At 47.2% G+C, this 27,951-nt stretch overlaps 2 protein-coding genes, 1 long non-coding RNA gene and 1 pseudogene across 41 annotated transcripts in view; 2 read left to right on the forward strand and 2 right to left on the reverse strand.

The window, feature by feature from the left end:
• On the reverse strand, positions 1-27,862 carry LOC126956867 (uncharacterized). Its single transcript, XR_007726512.1, has 4 exons — positions 27,729-27,862; positions 14,670-14,775; positions 11,957-12,007; positions 1-489 (listed from the first exon to the last, which is right to left on the reverse strand). It is a non-coding gene; the product is annotated as an uncharacterized LOC126956867 (long non-coding RNA).
• ZNF593 (zinc finger protein 593) overlaps positions 1-27,951 on the forward strand; it is a 391,757-nt gene that overhangs the window by 138,179 nt on the left and 225,627 nt on the right. The window contains exon 1 of one of the 3 annotated variants that reach the window (XM_050793532.1): positions 26,383-26,386. The exons of the other annotated variants lie outside the window; for them this stretch is intronic. The gene's annotated coding sequence lies outside the window, so the exon portion shown is untranslated. Of the gene's footprint in view, positions 1-26,382; positions 26,387-27,951 lie in introns of those variants that run through there. 3 annotated transcript variants of the gene reach the window in all.
• Positions 1-27,951, reverse strand: part of STMN1 (stathmin 1) — a 168,416-nt gene that overhangs the window by 27,989 nt on the left and 112,476 nt on the right. The window contains exon 1 of one of the 37 annotated variants that reach the window (XM_050792865.1): positions 24,248-24,251. The exons of 31 other annotated variants lie outside the window; for them this stretch is intronic. The gene's annotated coding sequence lies outside the window, so the exon portion shown is untranslated. Of the gene's footprint in view, positions 1-665; positions 670-1,828; positions 1,833-2,007; positions 2,014-8,398; positions 8,411-10,677; positions 10,690-24,247; positions 24,252-27,951 lie in introns of those variants that run through there. 5 more of the 37 variants (XM_050792996.1, XM_050792997.1, XM_050792999.1 and 2 more) reach the window with 5 other exon arrangements.
• Positions 20,468-20,892, forward strand: LOC126956627 (transmembrane protein 258-like; annotated as a pseudogene).

Raw genomic sequence — 27,951 nt, forward strand, 5'->3', positions numbered from 1 at the left:
ATGGGAACAGCAGGTCCTGGGCCAGCCAGTAAGAACACTCCATTTATCCCTTAGAAACCTTATCCACTCGGGAAGAGAACAAACAGCCTCATACCCAGTGGCCTTGTCATCACTGGTGATTTGTGTTTCAAAGACCCCTGTCCCTCTCTGTAACTGCTCTGGGCTGCTAAGTAGGGATTTGTAAGAGCAGATGGCTTAGGGAATCGGTCACATGCAACGAAGTCGCCAGTCTTATCCCCTTTCCATTTCCGCAGGCTTCTCTCTGCTCTCCGCTGGCCTATGGCTGGGTCCAGAAGTCCTGCTGTGGCTTCTTTGGTTCTAACCAGGCTAAAACAAAAAATCTTAGCTGAGTTCAGAGGCAAATACATGTAGTCCCAGCGATTCAGGAAGCTGAGTCGGGAGGATGGCGAGAGCCCAGGAGTTCGAGGCTGTCATTCATCACGATCGCACCAGTGAATAGCCACTGCACTCCAGCCTAGGCAACATAGGCTAAAAAAACAAAAAAAATCACGAAAATCACCTTTCTTAGAAGGTCATCAAGGATCTGGCAGGCAGAGCCTCACAGATTTTTTTCCTTGGACTTGGTATAATTTGCCTAACTGTATTGGCTTCCCCCAGGGCCACTGCAAATTGAACAGCTATCTTTTTCTATGTGTGCTCTGATACCCCCATTATAACCTTCTGGAGGACAGGGATCATGTGGCCTGTCCATTCTCAGGACATGGCCCGCTGCCTTGTACACAGTACGTGGGTCCATGAACATGTCAACAACACAGAAGCACATTTATGCACCAACCAAAAAATCTAGGAGACCTGTTCTATGCCTGACCCTGCAGTGAACTTGCTGCACAGGTTTGAGCAAGGCTACTGCCTTTTCTGGGCCTTCCTTTCCCACTCTGTGAATGAGTAAATGGGACTGTGATCTCTAAAGGGTTCTACTCAGCCATCTCTCCAAGAGAGAAATTTACAAAGCTCTCTATAGGAGAAACCAGCTCAAGATCCAGAGTTCTCTTCATATAAGGTTGTAGTGCATTATGATTAAAACTAGTCCTGCTTGGACCTGGGACAGGTGGCCTGGTATATGCTGGACCCAGTGGAAACCAACCCCTGCCATGGTGGCTAGGCTGAAGCCCTGCCTGATGGGGAGAGTTACACCAGTCAGCGCAAACCAATGCAACTAGACCCTTCTGCTCTCAGGAACCACCAACAACCAACACCAGGTGCTCACAGAGAAGGTGGGACCCTGGAACTCAGGTCAAAACCTGGATAGCACTGCACTGAGTTGGAGGCCTAAGGTCCCAGCACACGTCCAGCTATCAGCTGAGATCATTTCCTAAAAATCTTGCTTCCCATGGGGCCTCACAGCAAAGCTCCATCACTGAGTTCATTTACGTGGGCTTCTTCCTTGCAACCCGGAGAGGCAAACCAGTACACACTGATGTACACACCTAAACATGTCCCAAAAAGAACTCCAGGGTGACCAGCAGGCTCCATTCCCGTAATAAGAAATAGCCATCATGGCCGGGCACAGTGGCTCACGCTTGTAATTCCAGCACTTTGGGAGGCCGAGGCGGGCCGATCACTTGAGGTCAGGAGTTTGAGACCAGCCTGGCCAACTAAAAATACAAAAATTAGCCAGGCATGGTGGCAGGCGCCTGTAATCGCAGCTACTCGGAAGGTTGAGGCAGGATAATTGCTTGAACCTGGGAGGCAGAGGTTGCAGTGAGCTAAGATTGCGCCACTGCACCCCATCCTGGGTGACAGACAGAGACTCTGTCTCAAAAAATAAAAAAGAAATAGCCATCAAACTTCCTTCAAGTAACCCGTGCCCCAGCTGTGAACTTCCTTCAAGTAACCCGTGCCTCAGCTGCACTAAATGACTCACATGCTCTTCAAGGCCATTGTGCCTGATGTTTCCTCTGCCCTTTCCCTCCTCCCTCTCTCTTCCATCAGCCCCCTACTCATCCTCCTCTTGTGGGGTCTTCTCTGGCTCCAACTGTTGCTCACTGCCCCCCAACCCCACATTCCACAGCATCTGTGGACACCTCAATGCAGGGCTCCCTGACTGTGGTCATCTCTTTAAAAGGCCTCATATCAGCTAGGTGCAGTGGCTTATGCCTGAAATCCCAGCACTTTGGGAGGCCAAGGTGGGAAGATCGCTGAAGCCAGGAGTTCAGGACAAGCCTGGGCAACAGAGCGAGACCCTGTTTCTATAAGATATTTAAAAATTAGCTGGGTGCAGTGGTGCAAGCCTGCATTTCTAGCTACTCAGAGGCTGAGGTGGGAGGATTGCTTGAGCCCTGAGCCCAGGAGTTTGAGACCAATCTGAGCAACACAGGGAGACCCCATCTCTACAAAAAAATTAAAAAAAAAATAATTAGCCAAGCGTGGTGGTAGGCACCCATGGTCCCAGCTGCTCAGGAGGCTGAAGTGGAAGGATCACTTAAGCCTGGAAGGTCAAGGCTGCGGTGAGTTATGATAGCACCACTGCAATCCAGCCTGGGTGACAGATGGAGACCCTGTCTCAAAACAAAACAGAATAAAACAAAAATAAAAGGCCTCCCATCTATGTGTCATAATTATTGGTCTGAATCTGTCTCTCCTCCCTTCGAATTCCTCAAAGCCGGGGGACTTCCTTGCATCACCAGTACCTAACGCAGAGTCTGGTGCAGGGAATGTATTCCACATTTTTCTAGCATTGCGTGAATGAATGAAAGAAATGAAAGAAGCAACCTGAGGGCCACCAGCTCTCAGTTTTGTATGAAGATGTTCAGAATCATGCCTTGGGTTTGTACTGTACTTTCGACATTCTCAAGCTGTTTCTGATATTGCTTGTTTCATTTGATTCGCATCACGCCCAGAAGGTAGGCAGGGAAGGGAACGTGACTCCCTATAGCTGACAAGGACCCCAGACACAGATAGGTACAGTGACCTGCTCAAGGTCACAGGAGAGATGGCAGCAGTTGGTGGAGGATTCCTGCCTCTTTATCTGAGGCTGAGGCCCCCTCCACTGCTCATACGGTTGGCTGTGTCCCCACCCAAATCTCATCTTGAATTGTAGTTCCCATAATTCTCACATGTTTTGGGAGGGACTGGGTGGGAGATAATTGAACCATGGGGGCAGTTTCCCCATACTGTTCTCATGGTAGTGAATAAGTCTCACGAGATCTGATGGTTTTATAAGGGGAGACCCCTTTTGCTTGACTCTCATTTTCTCTCTTGTTCTCCGCCATGTAAGACGTGTCTTTCACTTTCCACCATGATTGTGAGGCCTCCCAAGCCACATGGAACTATGAGTCCATTAAACCTCTTTTACTTTATAAATTACCCAGTCTCGGGTATGTCTTTATCAGCAGCTTGAGAATGGACTAATTAACTGCCTTCATGATGTTCCTGTAAACCTCCCATACAGAAGTTGTATCAGGAAAAGGAAAGAAGCTTTGTCTCCAAGGATCCTTTGACCCACTTGGGGGAACCACTCCTTCTTAGCAAAAGGCCAAATCCACACCCCCAAGGAAGGAAGGACGCATCTATAACAGTGGATGCCCTGGTCTCACAGCCAGCAAACTGAGCTCTGGTCTTAAGATTTCTACTTTCTAATCATTTGATCTTGGATAGTTTGCTTACTTTCTCTGAGCCTCAGTTTCCTAGAAGTGACAAGTGCCTGCTTCACAGGGCTGATGGGACTTTATGCCCCGTAAAGTATCATATGCATGTGAGGGGAAAGACAAAAATGACCTGGCACACACAAAGCAAGGTATCCGATCCAGGCTTGGATGTGCCCTAGATGGAGCCCAGTGTGCAGAGATCACTGGCACAGCCACAGGGCAGGTAGCCCTCTGTCACACTCTTCCACCTCTCCTTCCACCGCACTATTTCCAACTAAGGGAGAGCAGAGTAGAAAGTTTCGCTTCCACCTAAACCTGCAAGAAGGCATTTTCCTAAATTCTTTGACATCATAAATGATCTGGGCCGGGCACCAGCCTGGTCAACATGGTGAAACCCCATCCCTACTAAAAATACAAAAATTAGCTGGGCGTGGTGGCAGGCACCTGTAATCCCAGCTATTTGGGAGGCTGAGGCAGAATTGCTTGAATATGGGAGGTGGAGGTTGCAGTGAGCCAAGATCATGCCACTGCACTCCAGCCTGGGCAACAGAGCAAGACTTCGTCTCTGGGGGGAAAAAAAAAAGATCTTCTTACTGATAGCTTATAGATCCACCAGGCTCTGACCAGCCCGCCCACATTACCCTGTGGCCATTTTGCTACTTAGTTTCCCTCCATGGGATGGGTAGGGGGCACATAACCCATAGCATTGACCCTGTGGATCATTATCTTTATCCCTCAGGGCCTGAGGCACAATTACTTGTCTGAAGGCCCTAGAAAAAGTCAGACTCCCCTCTTCAGTTACTCATCATCAAATCTTGTGAGGCTTTGAGGAGGATAAAATGAAATCACTGGCTGCCGTGACAATTGACACCCTCTGTCTGCTGGTGTCAGCTGCTATACCACAATTATTTTTTATTATGTTCCCATTATTTAAGGTCATGAGTTCAGTCTCTGTTCTTTTTTTTTTTTTTTTTTGAGACGGAGTCTCGCTCTGTCACCCAGGCTGGAGTGCAGTGGCCGGATCTCAGCTCACCGCAAGCTCCGCCTCCCGGGTTTACGCCATTCTCCTGCCTCAGCCTCCCGAGTAGCTGGGACTACAGGTGCCTGCCACCTCGCCCGGCTAAGTTTTTTGTATTTTTAGTAGAGACGGGGTTTCACTGTGTTAGCCAGGATGGTCTCGATCTCCTGACCTCGTGATCCGCCCGTCTCGGCCTCCCAAAGTGCTGGGATTACAGGCTTGAGCCACCGCGCCCGGCCCAGTCTCTGTTCTTACACAGTTAACTTTATCCAGAGGTGGGAAGATCTATTCCATAACTGTAGACAGACGGCACCACTCCTTCCAGCCAGCACCACTCCCAAAGTACTGTGTAGTAAATGTTTGCTCGCCTGTCCTATCCACAAGCCAATAAACTCCTCGAAGGCGAGGAATCTGCCTTATTCATACAAGCATTTCCTGTAACTGGCATAATGCTGGCATACTGTGGACATTTAATAATTAGAGCTACTGTGTACTGCACAGTGTGCTAAGCACGTTTTATATATCATCTTGTTTATATATCACCCTTGCAATAATGCTGCCAAGTGGAAATACTATTATTCCTATTTTACAGATGAGGAAACTGAGACTCAGAAAGTTGAAGTAACTTGTCCAGGGTAACACGGCTAGGAAGTAGCAGAATCAGGATTGGATAGAGACTGACTAGCTTCAGAATCTCTTTTCTTACCATTTCTTATAGCTGGCTCAATGCCATCCACCTCCACTGCTGGAAACCAAAAATCCTTTGCTTCAGCTGGGCAGGGGTGGCTCACGCCTGTAATCCCAGCACTTTGGGAGGCCAAGGTGGGCAGCTTGCCTGAGGTCAGGAGTTCAAGACCAGCATGGCCAACATGGTGAAACCCCGTTTCTACTAAAAAATACAAAAATTAGCCAGGCATGGTGGCGGGCACCTGTAATCCCAGCTACTTTGGAGGCTGAGGCAGGAGAATCGCTTGAATCCGGGAGGCGGAGGTTGCAGTGAGCTGAGATCGTGCTACCGCATTGCAGCCTGGGCAACGGAGTGAGAGTTTTTCTCAAAAAAGAAAAAAAAAATCCTTTGCTTCACAGTGCCATTTCCGAATGGCTCCAGCTGAGAGGCAGAGGCCAGCTCTGATTCTCTATCCTGTATTCCTGACCCTCTCTGAGGCTCTCACCCTTTCTGTTTTCCTAGTTAACCTCAGTTATTCTCCTGTTTTCCCAACAGCAGAATATAGCATTTTTTTCCCTAGTGCCTTTCCTTACACTTGATGCCTGCAACAGTGGGTGGCAAGGATTTCTTATCACGTGCACAGAGACTAACTGAAAAGGAAAAATTCATAATGATTAAAATAATGAAGCAGATGAGGGACACCTCAGGCTCCAGCCTGTCCTCAGGGGAGCCTCACATCCTAATCTGGACTGTGCCACTGGCTCCCTCCCCAGCGGGGCTCATTTGACTGTCTGTAAAATGATGATAATAATGCTGACCTTTCTCATGGGAAGAAGAAGGAGAGGAGATATGTGGGAGGAGTTAAGGCTTTGGATGGGAGAAGATTAGAGATGAAAAGCACGAGTTTCAGGCTGGTTTCTGAGCATGACATCATTCCTTTCAGGAGTCGAGTCTCTTTTAATTCATGTTTGTGAAGCTGCTTTTTGGAGTTCCTTGAATTCCCCATTTTGCTAATTTTCCACATCCTATAATAAGAGTCAAAGAAGGGGAGACTGAAGTCCAGAGGTTGCTGAGATTCAAGGATTCAAGCCTTTGCCAGGAGATATGAGGGACCCAAAGGCTCACAAAGCTTCCCTAGCCCTCACCAAGCAATGAAGAGTGGGGAAAACAAAAGCAGAAATTATGGTGGCAGCCTGGAAGGTGGCTTCGGCTGGCTAGCTCGTGGGTAGGAGAACGCCCTGTTGGAAGACAAACAGGTCACAGGGAGGGAGGCTCACTGGGAGCTCGGGAGGGGTCTTTTGTCACCTGACTATCCCTCCAAGTCCAGGCATGGACTGCTAAAGCAAACACTGTCGACCGAGGACGTGTGGGCTCGGCGAAGATAAAAATGGTATTTAGCAGAAGAGAGAAAAATGTATTCAACTCTCAGTTATGATTTAGACGCAGCCGTGGGCAGCATAGCAATGAGCTCCTTATTTTAAGCAAGCGGCAGAGAGATGAAAATAGATCAAGTGTGTTGAATCAAGCCAGGTTTTTGCAATCAGTGAACTAGATTTAAGACCACACCTTCACCGGGCAGGGAGTAGAGAGAACTATGAGGAGTCTTTCTTAAAAACGAAAACCCTCTGTTTTCAGAGAGGGGTGTTCACACTGCTGCAGAGTGAATTTCATCTAAATCATGGCGAGAGAAGTTCAGACTTCATCTTGGGGCTGGACTCAGGAAGGGAAGGAGAGCTCCAGTCCCTCCCCTTGGGCCTGTGGATCCAACTAAGACCCTTCAAGAACACAGGAACCCTGGCCTGGATGGGCCTTCATGATTATCTAGCAAAAGCTATGACAATGCTTCCCATTTGTATATTTGACACACACACACACACACACACACACGTAAAATTTCATTCGGACCTTACAATACCTTTTTTTTTTTTTGATACAAAGTTGCTCTGTTGCCCAGGCTGGAGTGCAATGGCATGATCTCTGCTCACTGCAACCTCTGCCTCCCGGGTTCAAGCGATCCTCCTGTCTCAGCCTCCCAAGTAGCTGGGATTACAGGCGCATGCCACCAAGCCCAGCTAATCTTTGTATTTTTAGTAGAGATGGGGTTTCGCCATGGCCAGGCTGGTGTCAAACTCCTGACCTTGTGATCCACCCACCTCGGCCTCCCAAAGTGCTAGGATTACAGGCATGAGCCACCATGCCTGGCAGAATCTGCGGATTTTCTAAGGGATCACTGCATTGCTTTTTGTCAAAGGCGGCATGTATTTCTGTCAGCTTTCCAGCAGAAAATCAGGAGAGAGGTTCTTCAACATTCACTTATTCACTGAATATTCATTTATTCATTTATTTGCTTATTGTCTGTTTTCGTCCCCTAGAACCCAGGCTCCATTAGGGTAAATGTTTTTTGCCAGTATCCCTGGTACCTAGAAGAATGTCTGGAAAATTAGTGAATATTCAGTGAATAAGTGAATGTTGAATAGCCTCTCGCCTGATTTTCTGTTGGAAAGCTGACGGAAACGCATGCCGCTTTTGATAAACAGCAACACAATGATCTTTTAGAAAACCTGCAGGTTCTAGACTCTGATACAGTGAAAGAGAGTAAACAGGCAGCAGGGCTGCTTTTTGAAAGAAGGGCATTTATAGGAGAAGACGGCATCCAAGCTGCCAAAGTCAGTGAGATGCAGGCACAAGGTGCCAGTTCACAGGTTAGTCTGAGTGCATACACAGACCTGTGAGCAAGAGAAAGCAGGTAACTAGAGATGCTGGCACAGACAGCGGAGTTTAGCCTCTGGGAGGCAGCAACAAAGCCATTCCACAGCTCTGTTTGGCATGGGTTGTGTGCTTGCCACCAATAATTTTTTTTTCTTCATCTAGGAAGATAAAAGGGAAATAAGACTCCCCTTAGTACAAACATCGACTATACCAGAGAACAGATTTACAAATCACTTTATTTATTCATTCATTTATTATTTTTGAGGCAGGGTCTCACTCCATTGCCCAGGCTGGAGTGCAGTGGCATGATTACAGCGCACTATAGCCTCGACCACCCAGGCTCAAGCTATCCTCCTACCTCAGCCTCCCAAGTAGCTGGGACTACAGGCGTGGCACCACCCCCAACTGATTTTTAAAATTTTTTGTAGAGACAGGTTTTAGCACATTGCCTCAAACACCTGAGCTCAAGCAATCCTCCTGCCTCACCCTCTTAAAGTTCTGGGATTATAGACGTGAGCTACCGTGCCAGGCCCAAAGCCACTTTAAAGCAGTATTCTTTAACTTGTCCAAACTGGTAACTTGGGGCAAGATTCTTGACCTCAGTGGGGATTAAATTAGGTAATTAATGCATGTAGTTTAATGCTCACACGATGTTCACTATTAAATTGAGACCCTTTTCTGAAAATGTAGTAAACACTATTTTCTGTCTCTCCAGAAAATACACATTTGATCATATATTCAAAATTTTGCATACAATACCAGAGGAAGAGCCCTGCAGAGGTCTATTGAACTAGGGGTTAAGAACAAGTGCTGGGCCAGGCACAGTGGCTCCCGCCTGTAATCCCAGCACTTTGGGAGGCCAAGGCATGATGTGGATCACTTGAGGTCAGGAGTTCAAGACCAGTCTGGCCAACATGGAGAGACCCCATCTCTACAAAAATACAAAAATTAGCAAGGCGTGGTGGCATGTGCCTGTAATCCCAGCTACTAGGGAGGCTGAGGCAGAAGAATCACTTGAACCTGGGAGGCAGAGGTCGCAGTGAGCTAAGATCACACCACTGCACTGCAGCCTGGGCGACACAACGAGACTCCATCTCAAAAAAAGAAGAACAAGTGCCATGAGACAGACCAGCTTCCAGGCCAACAAGATTGATCTGTAACTCATTGGAACATCTTCACACACCTAAAGGAGCAATGCACTGATGGAACACAGGTTAGCAAACCTCGGAAGCCCAGAAATAGTGTTACAGAGGCAAATATAGGCTGTCCCCATTCAAGCAGTGCTAAGGAGGGGTGCCCTGCCTGAGAACCCACGTGCCTGTCTCTGGTGGCAGTGGTTTAAGTCCTGCTATGGAGATGTGCACAGCAGGGCTTACCCTGGTATCTTTAACACCGGGATCGTGTCACTTAATTTCCCTTGTTTCACATCACAAGTCAATCTTCCAATTAGAATGTGGCTTTGCCTGTGAAGGGCTATAGGGAGAGAAAACTCAGGCTAGGGGCAGGAGTCCTGGACCCTCTCCTTACATTTCTCATTGTACGTTAGTCGGCCGGCACTCCAGGTTTGTGGAAAACTCTGTGAGTATGTCTAAGCTCTCTTCCTCGGCAGCATGCATATCAGTTTTCTATGCCTGCAAAGCTCCTTGGGTGATGGCCAGGAAACCCTAATATGCTGAGATTGAGAGCTCTTACTTCTTATTGAATTTTCTTATGAGTAATTTCTCTCATAGGAATCTACCCAAAGGAAAAACTAGAAGTTCAGAAGTACACATGTACTTACAAAAGAGGTCCAGTGTAGTGGTTTTTAAGCACCTATTATTATTATTTGTTTGTTTGTTTGTTTTGAGACAAGGCCTCTCTCTTTCGCCCAGGCTGGAGTGCAATGGCTTGATCTCGGCTCACTGCAACCTCCGCCTCCTGGGTTCAAGTGTTTCTCCTGCCTCAGCCTCCTGAGTAGCTGGGATTATAGGTGTGCACTACCACATTTGGCTAATTTTTATATTTTTAGTAGAGACAGGGTTTTGCCATGTTGGCCAGGCTGGTCTCGAACTCCTGACCTCAAGTGATCTGCCCGTCTCAGTCTCTCAAAGTGCTAGGATTACAGGCGTGAGCCACCTTGCCCGGCCTATTTTTATTATTTTTGAGACAGGGTCTTGCTTTGTTGTCCAGGCTGGAGCTCAGTGGCATGATCACAGCACACTGCAGCCTCGACCTCCTGGGCTCAAGCAATCCTTCCATTTCAGCCCTCTGAGTAGATGGGTCCTGGCTGGGACCACATGCCCATGCCACCATGCCCAGCTAATTTTTAAATTTTTTGTAGAGATGGGGTCTTACTGTGTTGCCCAGGCTGGTCTCAAACTCCTGGGCTTAAGCAATCCTCCTGCCTTGGTATCCCAAAGTGCTGAAATTATACGTATGAGCACATGGCCAAAACTTTTTACTTTGAATTAATTTGTAGATTAACATGCAGTTGTAAGAAATAATATTGGGAGATCCCATATACCCTTCACCCAGTTTTCCTCAAATGTGACATCTTCATAATAACAATCAGATAATTGACATTCATATAATCCACCCACCTTATTCAGATTTCACCACTGTACAAGTACGCATTTGTGTGTGTGTGTGTGTGTATTTAGTTAAATCAAATTTTATCACATGTAGATTTGTGGAACCACCCCCCCATAGTCATGACAGAGAACAGTTCCATTACAAATAATAATGTTAACTTTTACAGGAAAAAAATAAAAATAACCTCAGCATCCAACATTGGGAAGTTGGTTACATAAATTATGTTACAGTTATAGAGTAAGAAATTTAGTCATATAAATGGTGAATATGTGAACATTAAAAATATTTATAGGCCGGGTGCGGTGGCTCAAGCCTGTAACCCCAGCACTTTGGGAAGCCGAGGCAGGCGGATCACGAGGTCAGGAGATTGAGATCATCCTGGCTAACACGGTGAAACCCCGTCTCTACTAAAAATACAAAAAAATTAGCCGGACATGGTGGCGGGCACCTGTAGTCCCAGCTACTCGGGAGGCTGAGGCAGGAGAATGGCGTGAACCCAGGAGGCAGAGCTTGCAGTGAGTCGAGATCATGCCACTGCACTCCAGCCTGGGCGACAGAGCAAGACTCTGTCTCAAAAAAAAAAAAAAAAAAAAAAAAAAGATTGTTTAATATGGAAAAATGCTCATGAGGTACACACACACACACACACACACACACACACACACACACACATATATATATATTTGACATGGAGTCTCACTTTGTTGCCCAGGCTAGAGTGCAGTGGCACTGTCTTGGCTCACTGCAACCTCTGCTTCCCAGGTTCAAGTAATTATCCTGCCTCAGCCTCCGGAGTAGCTGGGATTACAGATGCCCGCCACCATGCCCAGATAATTTTTGTATTTTTGTAGAGATGGGATTTCACCATGTTGGCCAGGCTGCTCTTGAACTCCTGACCTCAAATGATCCACCTGCCTTAGCCTCCCAAAGTGCTGGGATTACAGGCATGAGCCACTGTGCCCAGCCTATATATGATGTATATTTTTAAAAGTAAGTGCTTAAAAAGATTTGAAAGTATGCTGGAAGTTTCTTTGGATGATAGGATGGCATTTGTGCTTTTCTTTGGTTGTCAGGATAGTTTGTGGTTTTCTTTTGTTTCATATTTTTGTATTTTTCAAAAATTTCTACAATAAGCACCTATTATGACTGAATGTGTTCCCCTGAAATGTATATGTTGAAGCCGTAATGCCTAATGTGATGGTATTCAGAGGTGGGGCCTTTGAGGGGTGATTAGGTTTGGATGAGATCATCAGGCTGGGGACTCTATGATGGGATTAATGTCCTTATAAGAAGAGGAAGAAAGACCAGAGCTCATTCTCTCTCTGCTGTGTGAGGCCATAGCAAGAAGGCAGTCATCTGCAAGCCAGGAAGAGGGCAACTCACCAGAAGCTTCATCAGCCGGCACCTTGATCATGAACTTCCCAGTCTCCAGAACTAGGAGAAATAAAAGTCTGTTGTTTAAGCCACCCAGTGTCATGTTACGGCAATCCAAACAGACTAAGACAGTCTGTTTCCCAAAGAGCAAGGAAATAGGGGGTGTGAGAGTAAACAGAAGTAGGGGAAAGCCCAAGATAAATCAAAACAAAAACAAAAGAAAAGTAGCTACTCAAGGCTGAGATCCTAAAGTGCCAAGGACAGCTCCCTGGGAGAGGTCATCTCCTTGTTGACATGAAGGGTCCGAGGATCCAAGGGCTGTGCCCTAGCTCTCTTCCCAGCCACCTAAAAGAGCTCAGAGGATGTCCTACAGGCTCTGCAGCTCCTGAGTTTTGAACTGTGGAGAGCAAGAAGGTGAGGGTATCTCTTGGGCCTCACCTTTATTTATTGAAGACAAGGAGGCAAGACAGTGGCAAGGCCTGGGATTGGGGACTGGGGACACAGGCAGTCAGGTCACCCTTGCCACTTCAGATCTGCAATGCAGAAGGGAGAGGAAGGGGGTGTGAAGAGTGAGACAAAGGCTGGGTGGAGCATCTCCTCCATCTAACAACTGCTCAGGCAGCAACCCATGGGAGACAAATAACAGCAGAATCTGGGCCTGGAATCTGTCTTGCCTGTGCCAGGGACCCCTCTGCCAGGAGACTGTGCCCTATCTGATAAACGTAGTGGCCTAGAAGTCAGCTATGTGAGTCTTAGTCCAACTATGCCTCAAAGAAGCTTAGTTTGGGAAACCCAATTTGATAAAAGGAACATTTTGATATGGGAGACATTTTGTTAGAATCGAGTCAAAATACAAAATCACTGTTTTTAAAAAAATTACCAGGCAGGTTATGAAAGACATACTCAATGCTTACTTACTCGGATGTTCACCCTACCCCGAGTTTCATTGGACTGTTGACTTTGACTCCATTCTTGGTTTGAACTATGCCTCTGATTCACTCTCCACTGCCAATCATCCTTGATTTCCAGAGGTGAGAGCTGGCATTGGAGTGGGGCTCAGAAGGGAAGGGAAGATGTCTGCTTAGCATATGCCACTTGATGACTAAAATATGTTATCAATTTAATAATTTGGTTTTAGGGCAAATGTCCTTCTGAATAGTGTTGTGTCAATGCATTCATAACTGAATGGCTTCTTTAATCTGCTAAAGGTATTCGAAATGCTTTCTAAACAAAGTGAGAGATCCCAGTTTAAAAAAAAGAAAAAAAGAGGTCCCAGAAGGTAAAGAAAAAGGCAACTCCATCCCAGAAGAAATACTTTAGAGTCCTTATGAGGATAAGGGTAGTCTGTCTGCCTGGAATTCTGCCCCTTGGGGGGCTTCTGCCATCCCACATGGTTGTGGTAGACAGTCACAGCACCTTGCCTGCCTTGGCTGTAAAAGGTAGGTCATGGCATAGGTATCTCAGTATTTCTCCTGTCCACATGACTGGTCCAACAGGTGTCTACATAATTCTACAAGAGATTGGGCCTGTGTTAGTCGGTTTTCTTTTGCTGTAACTGAATACCTGAGACTGGGTAATTTATACATGTCGGGAAGTCCAATATTTAGGGGCTGCATCCAATGAGGACCTTCTTGCTAGTGGGGACCCTCTGCAGAGTCCCAAGGTGGTGCAGAGCTACCATATGGTGAGAGTGCTCACTAGAAATGGCCACAATGGCTTCTATAACAGACCCATTCTTTTTTATTTTTTGAGATGAAGTTTCGCTCTCATTGCCCAGGCTGGAATACAATGGCACAATCTCTGCTTACTGCAACCTCCGCCTCCCAGGTTCAAGTGATTCTCCTACCTCAGCCTCCTGAGTAGCTGGGATTACAGGCACAAGCCATGCCCAGCTAATTTTTGTATTTTTAGTAGAGTCAGGGTTTCGCCATGTTGGCCAGGATGGTCTCGATCTCTTGACCTCATGATCCACCTCGGCCTCCCAAAGTGCTGGGATTATGGTGTGAGCCACCGCGCCTGGCCCAAATCTTCTATTTCTAAAAGTCTTCCAGTGCAAAAGAGATGTATATCTAGGTACCCATACTGGTGAAGTATCTGACCTTTAAGGATAAAGGGACTGGGCTAGGTGGCTCACACCTGTAATCCCAGCACTTTGGGAGGGTGAGGCGGGCAGATCCCCTGAGGTCAGGAGTTTGAGACCAGCCTGGCCAACATGGTGAAACCCAATCTCTACTAAAAATACAAAAATCATCTGGGCGTGGTGGCAGGTGCCTGTAATCCCAGCTACTCAGGAGGCTGAAGCAGGAGAATCACTTGAACCCGGATGGTGGAGGTTGCAGTGAGCCAAGATTGCACCACTGCACTCCAGCCTGGGGGAATCAAGCGACAGTCTGCTCCCCCCCCCCGGCAAAAAAGGATAAAAGTCAGCCATCAAAGTTTCCAGAAATAAAGGACTGAGACACAGACTGCATCAGATCTTTAACCGACACAACTGCATGCTAGAAGACAAAGGAGTGAGGTCTTCAATATTCTGAGGGAAAGAAAATAGGAATTTGTACCTAGAATCCTCTACTCAGTCAAATTAGCATGTGCAAGCCATGTTGACTGAATTGAATTGGCCGGGGAGATGTGTTCCTTAGGAAGTCTTCTGTGTTAAGAGGGAACCAGGGTGCACAATGAGGCCTGATAGGTGATACACAGAAGAGAAGTAAAACTAACAAACCTGAGGAATAGATCCAGCTGCTTTCAGCAGGCAGGAGGGAGAGGATGCTGGAGGAGCTTGCACAGGCGTACAGGGAAGGTTCCTTAGAGGAGAGTCAGCAGCAACGCTGGAACAGAGGGGAAGAACAGATTTGGTGGAGAGAAGGGGTGAAAGGGCATTTAAGAGACTGCAGGCAGGACAGGAGGCTCATGCCTGTAATCCCAGCACTTGTGGAGGCTGAGGCTGGAGGATTGCTTGAAGCCAGGAGTTCCAGGCCAGCCTGGGCAACATAGCGAGACCCTATCTCTATCAAAAAAAAAAAAAAAAAAAAAAAAAAAGCTGGATGTAGTGGTGCATGCCTATAGTCTTAGCTACTCAAGAGGCTGAGGTGGGAGGATCACCTGAGCCCAAAAGTTCAAGGCTTCAGTGATTAGAAAAGAGACTATATGACAAAAAAAAAGTATATTTATCATGAATTAAGACTGTGTGAAAATAAATGTAGATACTGGTCTTGTGTCATTTAGGTTACTTGAATAAAAAAAAATGAAAAAATCCTGTCCACCTTCAGCAAAGGAAAAGTGGCCCTTCCTCTACTAGTGGTCAGTGTAACCCCTTAGAACTAGTAATAACCAACCCCCTTAATCCTCGCTAGAAAAAAGAGAACGTATAACCCTAAAAATTGATGGAGCTGGACTCAATCTTCAAGTAAATATCGTGGTTTGGGAAAATATTTAAACACTCTCCTGAGCGAGTATTTCAAACCTTCTATGATGAACTGAATATGCCAGTACCAGAAATTCCAGGAAAAACAAGAAATTGGTTTTTGCAATTAGTCGAGCATATAGCCCAGTCTCTCAATGTCACTTCATGTTATGTATCAGCACAAGTGTACTATATGAATCATTATCGATCTATGGCACAGGAAGACATAAGTAGCGAAAATAAGAGTGAGAACTCCCACTAATAAAAAGTGAGAGTCTCAAAGGGGGGAAATGAGAGAAGAGAGACAGACCCTCTCATATTGTTTTATATTGTTTTATACTCAGAAAAGGAAAGAGAAGTGAAACTAAAGGCAGGTAGCCTGGCGTCTAGGAACCAGACCTGTAACCAAGGAACCAGACCCGAAACCAGACCTGGGCCTGCCTGATCTAATCCTAGTAGTTAAAGATCGACCCCTGACCTAACCGGTTATGTTACCTATAGATTCCAGACATTGTATAGAAAAGACATTGTGAAACTTCCTGGTCTGTTCTCTTTCACTCTGACCACTGGTGCATGCAGCCCCGTCACATACCCTCTGCTTGCTCAATCCATCACATGCAGACCTCCTTAGAGTTGTCAGCCCTTAAAAGGGACAGGAATTGCTCACTCAGGGAGCTCAGCTCTTGAGACAGGAAGGAGTCTTTCCGATGTTCCCAGCCAAATAAACCCCTTCCTTCTTTAACTCGGTGTCTAAGGAGTTTTGTCTGCGGCTGGTTCTGCTACACTGTGATTGCACCACTGCACTCCAGCCTGGGCAACAGAGAGAGACCCTGTCTCTTAAAAAAAAAAAAAGAGCGTAAGGGCCGGGTGCGGTGGCTCAAGCCTGTAATCCCGGCACTTTGGGAGGCCGAGACGGGTGGATCACGAGGTCAGGAGATCGAGACCATCCTGGCTAACATGGTGAAACCCCATCTCTACTAAAAAAAATACAAAAAACTAGCCGGGTGAGGTGGCGGGCGCCTGTAGTCCCAGCTACTCGGGAGGTTGAGGCAGGAGAATGGCGTAAACCCGGGAGGCGGAGCTTGCAGTGAGCTGAGATCCAGCCAGCCTGGGCGACAGAGCGAGACTCCGTCTCAAAAAAAAAAAAGGAGCGTAAGTAGCAAAAATATGCCTGTAATCCCAGCACCTTAGGAGGCTGAGGTGGGATCACTTGAGCCCAGAAGTTTGAGACCAGCCTGAGCAACATGGCAAAATCCTGTCTCTACAAAAAAAAAAAAAAAAAAAAAAAGAAAAAAAAAATTGGCTGGGTGTGGTGGCACACCCCTGTAGTACCAGCTACTCAGGGGGCTGAGGTGGGATGATTGCTTGAGCCCAAGAGGTTAAGGCTGCAGTGAGCTGTGACCTTGCCACTGCACTGCAGCCTGGGTGACAGAGTGAGACCCTGTTTCAAAAAGAGAGAGAGAGAGAGAGACACTATGGCCTATTCCAAAGCTCAAAAGCAGGAGAGAATCCTCAAGCACTGGGAGAAGATAGGTATGCATGGCAGAAAAGAATGGAAGCTAGAGGATAATCAGAGAAAAATAGGCTGCTGGCTGTGAGTGGTGGCTCACGCCTGTAATCCCAACACTTTGGGAGGCCAAGGCGGGCAGATCACGAGGTCAGGAGTTCAAGACCAGCCTGGCCAACATGGCGAAACCTCATCTCTACTAAAAATACAGAAATGAGCCGAGTGTGGTGGCATGCCCCTATAGTCCCAGCTACTCGGGAAGCTGAGGCAGGAGAATCACTTGAACCTGGGAGGTGGAGGTTGCAGTGAGCCGAGACCATGCCATTGCACTCCAGCCCGCAACAGAGCATGACTGTCTCAAAAAAAAAAAAAAAAAAAAAAAAAAGGCTGCTGAAGGGAAAAATGACTCATGCCTCAGTAGCTTCAATCCTAAAATCAGGATACTGATAGTACCTACGTCAGAAAGCTGTTAGTAAAATTACATGAAATAATATCTCTAAGGCACTTAGCTTAATGCTGGGAACAAGTGAAATTCAATAAGTATTAGCTCTTGTTAGATAAGTTGTCCCAAATCACAGCTAGTAAGTGTTTAACTAGGATTTGAATAGAATAGCTTTTTGACTCCAAAGCCCAGCTGGCCTCTTTATGACTGTGCTCTAGTAAGTAATAACTATCGTTTATTGAGCACAGCACTCCGTGGTCTACAACAGTTATCTCATTTAATGCTTATCACCTCCCTGAGCTGAGCACAGCTAACTCACACAACAGGAAATCGAGGGTTGTTTCACTCCCTTGCCCGGGTTCACCTGCCCGGCTCCAGTGCCTTCTTCCCAACAGCACATTGGAGTCAGGAGGTTTGGGTCCCAGCCCCACATCTGCCACAGATCAACCTGCATCACTGAGCCTCAGTTTCCTCATTTTTTAAATAACAGGGTCTGGGGCTGGGGGCTCTCCCTGTTTTTGTTTTTGTTTTTTTTAGATGGAGTCTCACTCTGTTGCCCAGGCTGGAGTGTAGTGACAAGATTTCCACTCACTGCAACCTCTGCCTCCCGAGTTCAAGTGATTCTCCTGCCTCAGCCTCTCGAGTATTTGGGATTACAGGTGTGCGCCCCCACACCTGCCTAACTTTTGTATTTTTAGTAGAAAGTCGGGGTTTCGACATATTGGGCAGGCGGGTCTTGACCTCCTGACCTCAAGCGGTCCGCCTCACTTGGCCTTCCAAAGTTCTGGGATTACAGGCATGAGCCACTGCACCCAGCCAATCTCTAGGGTCTCTCTAGGCTCTACTGTTCTAGGAGGGTGTATTCAATGAAATCAAACAGTGCTCCAGGTAGGAGAGAGGGATCCTGAGTCAGACAGGATCCCCGTCCCCGTCTGACTGCACAACATCAACCAACAGAGATCCAGAGGTGCTGAGGGTGGAGTCCAGGTCTCTAAAGCATTAGTCATCATCTGCTCCCACTCCCCAGGGACCAGCAGGGATGCTGATCCAATTATGCTGAATTGATGAGGGACCTCCAGGGTGATGAAAGAGAGAGGAGATGTCAGAGGACACAATGGGAGATCCGAATAATTTAGTCTGGTGAACAGAAGCCAGGAAGGACCTGCCTTCAAGTCTCCAGTGAGTCTGGGGGCTGGCAGGGTGATAACAAGAGACCAAGGCTCAGAGTACTGGGCCCTGGTTCCTAGGCTTGGCTCTAACACTAAAAGCATATGATCTTTGTTTGACAAGTTATTTCACTTCTCCAGTCTTCAGTTTCCACATCGAAAAAATCAGGGAAGGCTGGGCGCAGTGGCTTACGTCTGTAATCCCAGCACTTTGGGAGGCCGAGGAGGGCGGATTGCTTGAGGTCAGGAGTTCGAGACCAGCCTTGCCAACATGGTGAAACCCCGTCTCTACTAAAAATACAAAAATTAGCCAGGTGTGGTGGCGGGTACCTGTAATTCCAGCTACTCGGGAGGCTGAGGTAGGAGAATTGGTTGAACCCAGGAGGCAGAGATTGCAGTGAGCCGAGATTATGCCACTGCACTCCAACCTGGGCAACAGAGCCAGACTCTGTCTCAAAAAAAACAAAAACAAAAACAAAAACCACCAGGGAAAATTTTTAAAACCCACCAATTTATATAAAGACGTGTAATATTATAGCTAAAATCTAGAAATGGGAAGAACTGCTAAGTGGGCTTGGGAGCACGGAGTTGATGCAACAGAATCTTGAAATGCTATTTAGAAAGTAGAATAACTAACATTTACTGAGCACTAACTACATGTCAGGCACTTGGCAGACAGAGAGAGGTCTTTACATGCATAAGCTCGTTTAATATCCTCAAGGGTCTTCTGAGGTAGGTATTTTTTTTTTTTTTTTTTTTTTTTTTTTTGAGACGGAGTCTCGCTCTGCCGCCCAGGCTGGAGTGCAGTGGCCAGATCTCGGCTCACTGCAAGCTCCACATCCCGGGTTCACGCCATTCTCCTGCCTCAGCCTCCCGAGTATCTGGGACTACAGGCGCCCGCCACCTCACCCGGCTAGTTTTTTTTTTTGTATTTTTTAGTAGAGACGGGGTTTCACCGTGTCAGCCAGGATGGTCTCGATCTCCTGACCTCATGATCCGCCCGTCTCGGCCTCCCAAAGTGCTGGGATTACAGGCTTGAGCCACCGCGCCCGGCCTGAGGTAGGTATTATTATCACCATTCTTCCTTTTTTTTCTTTTTGAGACGGAGTTTTGCTCTGTCGCCAAGGCTGCAGCGCAGTGGTGAGATCTCAGCTCACTGCAACCTCTGCCTCCTGGGTTCAAGTTATTTTCCTGTCTCAACTTCCCGTGTAGCTGGGACTACAGGTGTGCACCAGCTAATTTTTGTATTTTTAGTAGAGACAGGATTTCACCATGTTGGCCAGGCTGGTCTCGAACTCCTGGCCTCAGGTGATCTGCCTGCCTTGGCCTCCCAAAGTGTTGGGATTACAGGCCTGAGCCACTGTGCCTGGCTCTCACCATTTTTTCAGATGAGTTCACTGAGGCCATGAGAAGTTAAGTCACCTAACTAGTTTATACTTGATGACGTCAGGACTCAAGTTCAAAGGTCCATCTAACTCCAAAGCTCACACTGCGAACCTTTACTTATACACTAGTGTTGAAGACTGTTGGATATAAGGACTGTAAGAAACAGAGATGTAGGCCAGGCATGGTGGCTCATCCCTGTAACCCCAGCACTTTGGGAGGCCAAGGCTGGTGAATTGCTTGAGTCCAGGAGTTTGAGACCAGCCTGCACAGCATGGCAAAACCCCATCTCTTACAAAAAACACAAAAATTGGCTGTGTGCGGTGGCTCACACCTGTAATCCCAGCACTTTGGGAGACTGAGGCAGGAGGACTGCTTGAGCCCAGGAGTTAAAGACCAGTTTGGGCAACATGGCAAGAACCTGTCTTTAAAAAAACCCACAAAACTAAAAAATAGAAAAATTAGCCAGGCATGGTGGCAAGTGCCTGTAGTCCCAGCTACTAGGGAGGCAGAGGAGGTGGAAGGATCAATTAAGCCCATGAGCTTGAGGCTGCAGTGAACTGAGATCGTGCACCACTGCACTGCACTCCAACCTGGGCCACAGAGCAAGACCCTGTCAAAAAAAAAAAAAAAAAAAAAGGAGCGGCGGATTAGCCTGCACGGGGCAAAATGGAGCTCGAGGCCATGAGCAGATACACCAGCCCAGTGAACCCGGCTGTCCTCCCCCATCTGACTGTGGTGCTTTTGGCCATCGGCATGTTCTTCACCGCCTGGTTCTTCATTTACGAGGTCACCTCTACCAAGTACACTCGTGATATCTAAAAGAGCTCCTCATCTCTTCGGTGGCCTCACTCTTCATGGGCTTTGGAGTCCTCTTCCTGCTGCTCTGGGTTGGCATCTACGTGTGAGCGCCCAAAGGTAACAACCAGATGGCTTCACTGAACCCCTGCTTTTGTAAATTACTTTTTTTTTTACTGTTGCTGGAAGTGTCCCACCTGCTGCTCATAATAAAGGCAGATGTATGGCAAAAAAAAAAAAAAAAAAAGGAAGGAAATAGAGAAGCGCATATATGTAACAGTGTTAAGCGGGAAATAAACCTCCAGAGTGATCGTGGGCCGGGTGTAGTGGCTCACGCCTGTAATCCCAGCAGTTTGGGAGGCTGAGACAGGCAAATCACTTGAGGCCAAGAGTTCCAGACCAGCCTAGCCAACACGGCAAAACCCCGTCTCCACCAAAAATATAAAATATAAAAATCCACCAGGTGTGGTGGCGGGCGCCTGTAATCTCAGCTACTTGGGAGGCTGAGGCAGGAGAATCACTTGAACCCAGGCAGTGGAGGTTGGAGTGAGCCGAGATAGTGCCACTGCACTCCAGCCTGGATGACAGAGGGAGGCCCCATCTCAAAAAAAGGACCAACAACAAGAACAAAAATCAGAGTGATTGTGATAACATAAGAATGTTGGTGTCAACATTAGATTTGGACATTTGTAAGTAATAGGCAATTTAGGACACTGGGAACTTACAGCCTAGATATTTATGCCTAACTTTTTTTTTTTTTGAGGTGGAGTTCCACTCTTGTTGCCCAGGCTGGAGTGCAATGGTGTGATCTCGGCTCACTGCAACCTTCGCCTCCTGGGTTCTAGCAATTCTCCTGCCTCAGCCTCCTGACTAGCTGGGATTATAAGCATGCACCACCACGCCCCACTAATTTTGTATTTTTAGTAGAGACAGGGTTTCACCATGTTGGTCAGGCTGGTGTCAAACTCCTGATCTCAGGTGATCTGCCCGTCTCGGTCTCCCAAAGTGCTGGGATTACAGGTGTGAGCCACCCTATGCACCACCCACAGCACCTGGCCCTATGATTGACTTTTTGGTAGTAGAGATGATGATATCTGAGTAAGCACCGATGATAGGGCCTTTCTAGTCCTAATACAGAACTTTCTAGATAAGCAGACAAGGAAGGCACAGCTGCCCTTCTTCACCACTGGGAAGACTGGAAATCTGACCACACAGCTCCTGCCTCAAGCTTTTCAGTCACTTCATATTGCCTACAGCTCTGGTTCTCAACCTTGACTGTAGATTGGAATCACTTGAGAAACTTTACAAATGGCTGATGTCTGAGTTTATTCCCAGCTATGGCCGTAGCTTTGGCATGGGGAGTTTTGAAATCTCTTCAAGAGATTACAATGTGTAGCAACATTTGAAAGCCACTGTCCTAGAGGATAAAGGCACTTAGCATAGAAGGCCCCCTCTGATTTCTTTAGCATGCTCTCCTATATGTTTTATTCTACAATCCAGTTACAATGTCCTGAACATGCAGCACCTTGCCTTTTACATGCCTTTACCTTATTTCTTCTGCCTGGATTGCCTTTCTTCCCCCTCATCCATCCGGAAAACTCCATTCATCTTCAATACTGTGGCAAGCCAGCCTCCAAGATGGCCCCAGTCATCGTTACCTCCTGGTTTTCATGTTCCTGTATAATGCTCTACTGCACTGAATAGGGCTGACTTGTGTAATGTAATATTGTAGAAACGATGATGGAGTGTGACTTCTGAGGATGGGTTTTTACAATTATTTATTTATTTATTTATTTATTCAAGACAGTGTCTCACTCTGTTGCCCAGGCTGAAGTGCAGTGGCACGATTTTGGCTTACTGCAACCTCTGCCTCCCAGGTTCAAGTGATTCTCCTGCCTCAGCCTCCTGAGTAGTTGGGACTACAGGCGCGTGCCACCATGCCTGGCTAATGTTTTTTTTTTTTGTATTTTTTGGTAGAGACGGGGTTTCACCACATTGGCCTGGCTGGTCTTGAATTCCTGACCTTGTGATCCACCTGCCTCAGCCTCCCAAAGTGCTGGGATTACAGGTGTGGGCCACCGCGCTCGGCATGAGGATGGGTTATAAAAGAAACTGTAGCTTCCATCTAACTCTCTCTTGGATCCTCTGCTTTGGGAGAAGCTATCTGCCAAGTCTTGAGCATTAGCCCTGTGGAGAGCTCCACATAGTGAGGAACTGAGGCCTTTTGCCAACAGCCACGTGAATGTACCACCTTGGAAATGGATCCTCCAGCCCCACTCAAGCCTTCGGATGCCAGCTGATGTCTTGACTGCAGCCTCACAAGAGACTTCAGGTGGAACCACCCAACTATGCCACTCCCGAATTCCTGAGCCATAGACAGTGTGAGATGTTTGTTGTTCTAAGCTGTTAACATTTTGGAATAGTTTCTTAGGCAGTAATAGATAGTAAATAAACAAACCACATTCAAGTATATAACACTCTGTGAAGCCTTCTTAGCCCTCTCCCCTGCTGAACTGAACTGAACACCCTGTGCCACTTATGAGCCATACACATCCCCTATTATAGCACTCATCACATGAGCCCTAACTGTTGACTTGCCCTTCTTGCCCTTAGGTTCAATTCCACAAGGACAGGGCTGGCCATAGTGCAGGCATCAGTGTGCTTGTAGAATATAGGAACGTGCATGAGAACTGCCATCTGAGTCATTTCCTATAGGCCTTCTAGCCCAGGCTGCTTCTTATACAAAAGCTTCAAAAGCTGCGCATGGTGGCACACTCCTGTAGTCCCAGCTACTTGGAAGGCTGAGGCAGGAGGACCACATGAGCACAGGAGTTTGAGGCTGTGGTGAGCTGTGATTGTGCTCCTGCACTCCAGCCTGGGCAACAGAATAAGATCCCATCTCTTAAAAAAAAGACCCAAAACTCCATGGTACAGTTGCCAGAAATCATGGATGTCATGGTGAAAGGGTGGGTCCTGAGGATTTTCTTAATAATCCAACAAAACCCTGGCATCCATGGATGTATCTAGAACACTAGACTACAAGTCAGAAGATCTGGATTTTAATTCAAATCTGCCAACTACCTGCTGAATTTCTTTGAGCTCTGGTTTTCTCATGGACCAAATAACTTAAGGCCTCTTCCAATTCTAAAATTTAATGATTCTGTATTTTCAGCTAGCAATTACTCTTATTTCATAAAATAGGCTAGTAGGCCAGGTGCAGCGGCTTACGCATGTAATCCCAGCACTTGGGGAGGCCAAGGCGTGCAGATCACGAAGTCAGCAGTTCAAGACCAGCCTGACCAACACGGTGGAACCCCGTCTCTACTAAAAATACAAAAATTAGCCAGGTGTGGTGGTGGGCACCTGTAATCCCAGCTACTTGGGAGCCTGAGGCAGGAGAATCGCTTGAACCTGGGGGGCAAAGTTTGCAGGGAGCTGAGACCACACCATTGAACTTCAGCCTGGGTGACAGAGCGAGACTCCATGTCAAAAAAAAAAAAAGAAAATAGACTAGTAGGCTTATATCATAGCAAGGATTCTCAACTGCACTGTGTATTAGGAAGTAATATTCCTGGAACTTACACACACGTACACACCTGGGCCCCCCTTCAGACCTTCTGAATCAGCATCTCTGGATCTCTAGAGTCATGACCAGGGTATCTGTATCTTTATTTTTATTTTATTTATTTATTTGAGATGGAGTCTTGCTCTGTTACCCAGGCTGAAGTGTAGTGGTGTGATCTTGGCTCACTATAACCTCTATCTCCTGGGGTCAAGTGATTCTACTGCCTCAGCCTCCTGAGTAGCTGGGATTACAGGCATGCATCACCACACCCGGCTACTTTTTGTATTTTTAGTAGTATTTTTAGGGGTTTTACCATGTTGGCCAGGCTGGTTTCAAACTCCTGACCTCAAATGATCCACTCGCCTTGGCCTCCTAAAATGCTGGGATCACAGGCATGAGCCACTGTGCCTGGCCTGTATTTTTATACAGTTCCCAAGTGATTTGGATGTGCATCTAGAGCTGAGAATCACTAATCTACAATATTTAGGCTAGAAATTTTAAAAAATTTTTCTGCCAGCTGGTTGGCTCTGCAGTTTACAGGGTACAGTACTAATGGGTTTGTCCCCTGAATTGTTCACTTTATACAAGGTGTATGAATGAATGGAGCCCATGTTTACTGCTAGAAAAACAATTCAAGGTATACATTTTACTGTCAGAACTCAGTCTGGTCTTCAATTAAAACGGGTCTTGAACCTAACTGCTTAGTGCATTTAGCTGGATATCAAGTTGTGGGCTACTTTAGCCTACCTAAGGTCAAGAATTGTGAGATAGTAATGACCAGGAGTTAAGAGCACTGACTCTGGGCCCGGCACAGTGGCTCACATCTGTAATCCTAGCACTTTGGGAGGCTGAGGCAGGCAGATCACCTGAGGCCAGGAGTTTGAGACCAGCCTGGCCAACATGGTGAAACCCCATCTCTACTAAAAATACAAAAATGAGCTTGGCATGGTGCAGTGCGCCTGTAGTCCCAGCTACTTGGGAGGCTGAAGCATGAGAATTGCTTGAACCTGGGAGGTGGAGTTTGCAGTGAGCAGAGATCACGCCACTGCAATTCGGCCTGGGCGACAGAGTGAGACTCTGTCTCAAAAAAAAAAAAAAAAAAAAAACCAAAATCCCCACTGACTTTGGAGCCAAACCACTTAGGTTCAAATACTGGTTCTAGCACTTACATGCTGGGTGACTTGGCTAGGCTAGAAATCTTTCTGAACCTCACCTTCATGATCTACAAAACGAGGCTAACACGCACTCTCTTATTGGAATGTTGTTAGGATTAAATGATACAATGCAGGGTATCTGGCCAGAATAAGTGCTCGTTAAGAAGTAGCACATTAGGATAAAACAAAAATATGGCACTTTTTATACTTAACAGCAACGTATACGTGTCTAGTGCTTTGACATCTTACATTAAGCCCATCCCTAATCCCACCCAAAAAATTCTGAGGTGGGCAAGGTAGACGCCAGTGACCCCATTTTGCAGAAAAAGAAACAAAGGCTCAGAAAGATTCACTGGCTCCAGATCAAACAACAAAAGAAAAATGTCAGAGTCTGGATTCAAACCTGGGTGTGATTCCATGAAGATGAATAATTATATATACACACTTGGCAGGCTGAGCATCTCGGGGCCATCTGGCTTAACAGGCTGAAGAGGACTGTATTTCTGATCAGCTTCTTTTTTTAGATGAAAGCAAGATGGGAAAAATAAGCTGGCAAACTCTGCGTTCCCTCATTTTCAACACTGGTGTGATTTGTGCTCAGTTCTGCGCTCCTTCTAACTCCCAAATGCTACTTGTCTGTGCAACTTAGAAGTTTGCTCCAGCTGCCTTGGCTGTGCCGCTGCTGGCTCTGCCCTGGCCCCACAGCTGGGACCTGGGAAAACCAAAAGAAAAGGAAGCAGAGGCGGCTGGAGATGTCAGAGGGCTGGGTGAGCTCCAGCTGTTCCCAAGTCTGTCTGGGGAACAAGAGCTGATGGGGAGCCGGGGCCAGGGATCTCTGTCCCCCATGTCAGTCAACAGGAGGATGCTCTTTCCTGTCCAACAGATGGGCCCTGCTCCTGGAATAATGTGATAAAGGGCAATACTAAATCTGGCGCAGACTGAATTTCTCTTGGGGAACAGGAGGCCAAGAGATCAAATGTTAGTCGAATTTAATCAAGAAGGCTTTCATGGAAGAGGGGGGATTAGAAATGGGCCTAAAGCATTAGCAAGATTTGGACGTGCAGAAAGGAGGTGGGGAAGCCCCGCAGGCAAGAAAAACCTCAGGAGAGCTGGGCGTGGTGGCTCATGCCTATAATCCCAGCACTTTGGGAGGCCGAGGTAGGCGGATCACTTGACGTCAGGCGTTTGAGACCAGCCTGGCCAACATGGTGAAACCCCATCTCTACTAAAATACAAAAATTAGCCGGGTGTGTTGGTGAGCTCCTGTAATTCCAGCTACTCGGGAGGCTGAGGCAGGAGAATCACTTGAACCTGAGAGGTGGAGGTTGCAGTGAGCTGAGATCGCACCACTGCACTCCAGCCTGGGTGACATTTTGTTTGGGGAATGGGTGGGTAAATGAAGGGCACTGTGGGAAGAGTGCACATTAAGAAGTAGAAGACAGGCCGGGTGCGGTGGCTCACGCCTGTAATCCCAGCACTTTGGGAGGCCAAGGAGGGCAGATCAAAAGGTCAGGAGATCGAGACCATCCTGGCAAACACGGTGAAACCCCGTCTCTACTAAAAATACAAAAAAAATTAGCCGGATGTGGTGGCGGGCGCCTATAGTCCCAGCTACTCGGGAGGCTGAGGCAGGAGAATAGCATGAACCCGGAAGGCGGAGCTTGCAGTGAGCCGAGATCATGCCACTGCATTCCAGCCTGGGCGATCAAGACTCCATCTCAAAAAAAAAAAAAACGAAGTAGAAGACAGGAGAGGAGAGGCAAGGTCAGAAAGAACGAAGAAGTGCAGTGCGATTCTACAGGAAAGGGGAAGCTGGGCGCGGTGGCTCATGCCTGTAATCCCAGCACTGTGGGAGGCCAAGATGGGTAGATCAAATGAGGTCAGATGCTTGAGACCATTCTGGCCAACATGGTGAAACTCCATGTCTACTAAAAATACAAAAATTAGCTGGGTGTGGTGGGGCATGCCCGTAATCCCAGCTACTCAGGAGGCTGAGGCAGGAGCACTGCTTGAACACGGAAGGCAGAGGTTGCAGTGAGCTGAGATCACACTGTTGCACTCCAGCCTGTGTGACAGCGGAAGACTCCTCAAAACAAAAACAAGAACAAGGAAAGGGGAGTCCTGGAAATCCCTGACAACTCAATGACAGAGATACTGAATGCCAGAACTGAAGGGGCCTTAGAGATTGGCCAATTCAACAACCACCAACCCATGTCCCAATTTACAGATAAGGAAACTAAAGCTAAAGTCGAGAGGAAAACCACACACACACACACACGCACATGCACACGTACCCGTCACAGAGCAAGCAGGTGATAGAGGCAAGAACCCAGGGCTCCAGACAACCAGTCTCATCCTCTTACCATTAGACCATCTTGCCAGGCTGGTATTTTCATGCAAAAGCGGCATTTCAGGCAGATCTGGCAGCAGAATGCGGTGGGGAAAGAAAGATTACAGTCCAGAAGACTGTGAAACGAGCCCAGGGGTGAGCTGGCAGGACAGCAGGCTCAAGCAAGATGGAAAGGATGGGCTGAGTGGGAGAACCACCAAGAGTGAAGAAACAGGAGGACTTGCCAGGAAACCATG

This window comes from Macaca thibetana, chromosome 1 (genome assembly GCF_024542745.1).
Source record: "Macaca thibetana thibetana isolate TM-01 chromosome 1, ASM2454274v1, whole genome shotgun sequence".
Classification (NCBI taxonomy): domain Eukaryota; kingdom Metazoa; phylum Chordata; class Mammalia; order Primates; family Cercopithecidae; genus Macaca; species Macaca thibetana.